We start from the raw sequence: 6,000 nt of genomic DNA on the forward strand, positions 1-6,000 counted from the left end.
ATACGAATTTTCTTTAAATACAAATGAAGTTCAACTTTAGCAAGGCTGATGGTAAACTGGCCCTAACAAGTCCACTTTATTGCGTGCTCATTGACTTTCTCCTATCAGAGCTGTTTAACAAGCCCACTTGATACATGCTGATTAATCTATCACGCGTATCAGTGGCTCATGGTTGCTTAAAGCCTATGTCTGAACTTGAGCACAGAGGCAGAGCATCATTCCCTCCTTGAATCCCATCATTCAAGGATGACAAACTCCACTTTCTCTGCATCAAGACAGCTCATAACTTTTTAACAGTCTCTCCTGATGGTCTCATATCATCTGCTCTAATCAATAACCGTACACTATCATTACAATGTAGACCACAGCTCAAAGGTCTGAGGTGAATTAGAAATGTCTTGTTTTCTGAATAGACTCAAATTTGGTTTCAGATTGAATCACAGCAATTAATCAAAAGCGTAAATAATCATATAAATGCTTAATATTAACACTGATCACAAATCATGAAGGATTTTTAATAGAATATCTACAGAGGTGTTCAGAGACCCATTTTCAGCAATAATCCCTCCTGTGTTCAGTGGTACATTGTCTTATCTAATGCAAGTTTAACACATTAAAAGCCTAACTTATCACTCAAAACAGCTTTTTAAGACATTTTAGCACAAACTCAAACTATTGTGGGGATTAAAGAAACAATAAATGTGTCTGGATCATCCCAGTTTCATCCCAGTTTCTGTTTTTAACCTCATTAAACCAAGTTTACATTTTCCTCTAAAGTGGCTGCAACACCGAGCTGCACAAAACCTTCACTTTTCTAACAGTTTCACACTGTGAATATTTTTCATTTCTTACAATCAGAATTCTCCAATAGATTTGTAGAAGAAAATTATTTTCTTTCATGCATCACCAACTGAACCTTTTATGTAAACGTTTCAAGTTGCAGCCTAACCTCATTTAATTTTGCTTAGCAAAGTACTTTTCAACTCTAATCATTAGTAAGAGTATATTTCTTATCATCTATTGGTCATCTCACCTGATAAACTTCAATTAACATTATAACACAGGAGTGATTGTCTCTAAAAATGGGCTCCTGCACGCTTGCAGACATTTTTCCATCACAACTTATGGATGATGAATGATTTGATTAAAGCTGTGAAAACATTACTGATAACCTTCATGTGATATTACATTAAAGCCAATTTTTTATTAAAATCAGGGACTTTTCTAACTGACCTCCAACCTTTGAGCAGCAGTGTGTACTGTATGTTTGTATGTAACTGTATCTGACCTGGATTTTATCACCAGTTTCAAATACGAATTTTCTTTAAAGTCTGTCTTTAAATACAAATGAAGTTCAACTTTAGCAAGGCTGATGGTAAACTGGCCCTAACAAGTCCACTTTATTGCGTGCTCATTGACTTTCTCCTATCAGAGCTGTTTAACAAGCCCACTTGATACATGCTGATTAATCTATCACGCGTATCAGTGGCTCATGGTTGCTTAAAGCCTATGTCTGAACTTGAGCACAGAGGCAGAGCATCATTCCCTCCTTGAATCCCATCATTCAAGGATGACAAACTCCACTTTCTCTGCATCAAGACAGCTCATAACTTTTTAACAGTCTCTCCTGATGGTCTCATATCATCTGCTCTAATCAATAACCGTACACTATCATTACAATGTAGACCACAGCTCAAAGGTCTGAGGTGAATTAGAAATGTCTTGTTTTCTGAATAGACTCAAATTTGGTTTCAGATTGAATCACAGCAATTAATCAAAAGCGTAAATAATCATATAAATGCTTAATATTAACACTGATCACAAATCATGAAGGATTTTTAATAGAATATCTACAGAGGTGTTCAGAGACCCATTTTCAGCAATAATCCCTCCTGTGTTCAGTGGTACATTGTCTTATCTAATGCAAGTTTAACACATTAAAAGCCTAACTTATCACTCAAAACAGCTTTTTAAGAGATTTTAGTACAAACTCAAACTATTGTGGGGATTAAAGAAACAATAAATGTGTCTGGATCATCCCAGTTTCATCCCAGTTTCTGTTTTTAACCTCTTTAAACCAAGTTTACATTTTCCTCTAAAGGGGCTGCAACACCGAGCTGCACAAAACCTTCACTTTTCTAACAGTTTCACTCTGTGAATATTTTTCATTTCTTACAATCAGAATTCTCCAATAGATTTGTAGAAGAAAATTATTTTCTTTCATGCATCACCAACTGAACCTTTTATGTAAACGTTTCAAGTTGCAGCCTAACCTCATTTAATTTTGCTTAGCAAAGTACTTTTCAACTCTAATCATTAGTAAGAGTATATTTCTTATCATCTATTGGTCATCTCACCTGATAAACTTCAATTAACATTATAACACAGGAGTGATTGTCTCTAAAAATGGGCTCCTGCACGCTTGCAGACATTTTTCCATCACAACTTATGGATGATGAATGATTTGATTAAAGCTGTGAAAACATTACTGATAACCTTCATGTGATATTACATTAAAGCCAATTTTCTATTAAAATCAGGGACTTTTCTAACTGACCTCCAACCTTTGAGCAGCAGTGTGTACTGTATGTTTGTATGTAACTGTATCTGACCTGGATTTTATCACCAGTTTCAAATACGAGTTTTCTTTAAAGTCTGTCTTTAAATACAAATGAAGTTCAACTTTAGCAAGGCTGATGGTAAACTGGCCCTAACAAGTCCACTTTATTGCGTGCTCATTGACTTTCTCCTATCAGAGCTGTTTAACAAGCCCACTTGATACATGCTGATTAATCTATCACGCGTATCAGTGGCTCATGGTTGCTTAAAGCCTATGTCTGAACTTGAGCACAGAGGCAGAGCATCATTCCCTCCTTGAATCCCATCATCCAAGGATGACAAACTCCACTTTCTCTGCATCAAGACAGCTCATAACTTTTTAACAGTCTCTCCTGATGGTCTCATATCATCTGCTCTAATCAATAACCGTACACTATCATTACAATGTAGACCACAGCTCAAAGGTCTGAGGTGAATTAGAAATGTCTTCTTTTCTGAATAGACTCAAATTTGGTTTCAGATTGAATCACAGCAATTAATCAAAAGCGTAAATAATCATATAAATGCTTAATATTAACACTGATCACAAATCATGAAGGATTTTTAATAGAATATCTACAGAGGTGTTCAGAGACCCATTTTCAGCAATAATCCCTCCTGTGTTCAGTGGTACATTGTCTTATCTAATGCAAGTTTAACACATTAAAAGCCTAACTTATCACTCAAAACAGCTTTTTAAGACATTTTAGCACAAACTCAAACTATTGTGGGGATTAAAGAAACAATAAATGTGTCTGGATCATCCCAGTTTCATCCCAGTTTCTGTTTTTAACCTCATTAAACCAAGTTTACATTTTCCTCTAAAGGGGCTGCAACACCCAGCTGCACAAAACCTTCACTTTTCTAACAGTTTCACTCTGTGAATATTTTTCATTTCTTACAATCAGAATTCTCCAATAGATTTGTAGAAGAAAATTATTTTCTTTCATGCATCACCAACTGAACCTTTTATGTAAACGTTTCAAGTTGCAGCCTAACCTCATTTAATTTTGCTTAGCAAAGTACTTTTCAACTCTAATCATTAGTAAGAGTATATTTCTTATCATCTATTGGTCATCTCACCTGATAAACTTCAATTAACATTATAACACAGGAGTGATTGTCTCTAAAAATGGGCTCCTGCACGCTTGCAGACATTTTTCCATCACAACTTATGGATGATGAATGATTTGATTAAAGCTGTGAAAACATTACTGATAACCTTCATGTGATATTACATTAAAGCCAATTTTTTTATTAAAATCAGGAACTTTTCTAACTGACCTCCAACCTTTGAGCAGCAGTGTGTACTGTATGTTTGTATGTAACTGTATCTGACCTGGATTTTATCACCAGTTTCAAATACGAATTTTCTTTAAAGTCTGTCTTTAAATACAAATGAAGTTCAACTTTAGCAAGGCTGATGGTAAACTGGCCCTAACAAGTCCACTTTATTGCGTGCTCATTGACTTTCTCCTATCAGAGCTGTTTAACAAGCCCACTTGATACATGCTGATTAATCTATCACGCGTATCAGTGGCTCATGGTTGCTTAAAGCCTATGTCTGAACTTGAGCACAGAGGCAGAGCATCATTCCCTCCTTGAATCCCATCATTCAAGGATGACAAACTCCACTTTCTCTGCATCAAGACAGCTCATAACTTTTTAACAGTCTCTCCTGATGGTCTCATATCATCTGCTCTAATCAATAGCCGTACACTATCATTACAATGTAGACCACAGCTCAAAGGTCTGAGGTGAATTAGAAATGTCTTGTTTTCTGAATAGACTCAAATTTGGTTTCAGACTGAATCACAGCAATTAATCAAAAGCATAAATAATCATATAAATGCTTAATATTAACACTGATCACAAATCATGAAGGATTTTTAATAGAATATCTACAGAGGTGTTCAGAGACCCATTTTCAGCAATAATCCCTCCTGTGTTCAGTGGTACATTGTCTTATCTAATGCAAGTTTAACACATTAAAAGCCTAACTTATCACTCAAAACAGCTTTTTAAGACATTTTAGCACAAACTCAAACTATTGTGGGGATTAAAGAAACAATAAATGTGTCTGGATAATCCCAGTTTCATCCCAGTTTCTGTTTTTAACCTCATTAAACCAAGCTTACATTTTCCTCTAAAGGGGCTGCAACACCGAGCTGCACAAAACCTTCACTTTTCTAACAGTTTCACTCTTTGAATATTTTTCATTTCTTACAATCAGAATTATCCAATAGATTTGTAGAAGAAAATTATTTTCTTTCATGCATCACCAACTGAACCTTTTATGTAAACGTTTCAAGTTGCAGCCTAACCTCATTTAATTTTGCTTAGCAAAGTACTTTTCAACTCTAATCATTAGTAAGAGTATATTTCTTATCATCTATTGGTCATCTCACCTGATAAACTTCAATTAACATTATAACACAGGAGTGATTGTCTCTAAAAATGGGCTCCTGCACGCTTGCAGACATTTTTCCATCACAACTTATGGATGATGAATGATTTGATTAAAGCTGTGAAAACATTACTGATAACCTTCATGTGATATTACATTAAAGCCAATTTTTTTATTGAAATCAGGGACTTTTCTAACTGACCTCCAACCTTTGAGCAGCAGTGTGTACTGTATGTTTGTATGTAACTGTATCTGACCTGGATTTTATCACCAGTTTCAAATACGAATTTTCTTTAAAGTCTGTCTTTAAATACAAATGAAGTTCAACTTTAGCAAGGCTGATGGTAAACTGGCCCTAACAAGTCCACTTTATTGCGTGCTCATTGACTTTCTCCTATCAGAGCTGTTTAACAAGCCCACTTGATACATGCTGATTAATCTATCACGCGTATCAGTGGCTCATGGTTGCTTAAAGCCTATGTCTGAACTTGAGCACAGAGGCAGAGCATCATTCCCTCCTTGAATCCCATCATTCAAGGATGACAAACTCCACTTTCTCTGCATCAAGACAGCTCATAACTTTTTAACAGTCTCTCCTGATGGTCTCATATCATCTGCTCTAATCAATAGCCGTACACTATCATTACAATGTAGACCACAGCTCAAAGGTCTGAGGTGAATTAGAAATGTCTTGTTTTCTGAATAGACTCAAATTTGGTTTCAGACTGAATCACAGCAATTAATCAAAAGCATAAATAATCATATAAATGCTTAATATTAACACTGATCACAAATCATGAAGGATTTTTAATAGAATATCTACAGAGGTGTTCAGAGACCCATTTTCAGCAATAATCCCTCCTGTGTTCAGTGGTACATTGTCTTATCTAATGCAAGTTTAACACATTAAAAGCCTAACTTATCACTCAAAACAGCTTTTTAAGACATTTTAGCACAAACTCAAACTATTGTGGGGATTAAAGAAACAATAAATG

The sequence above is a fragment of the Pelmatolapia mariae genome, linkage group LG7, assembly GCF_036321145.2.
Source record: "Pelmatolapia mariae isolate MD_Pm_ZW linkage group LG7, Pm_UMD_F_2, whole genome shotgun sequence".
Taxonomy (NCBI): domain Eukaryota; kingdom Metazoa; phylum Chordata; class Actinopteri; order Cichliformes; family Cichlidae; genus Pelmatolapia; species Pelmatolapia mariae.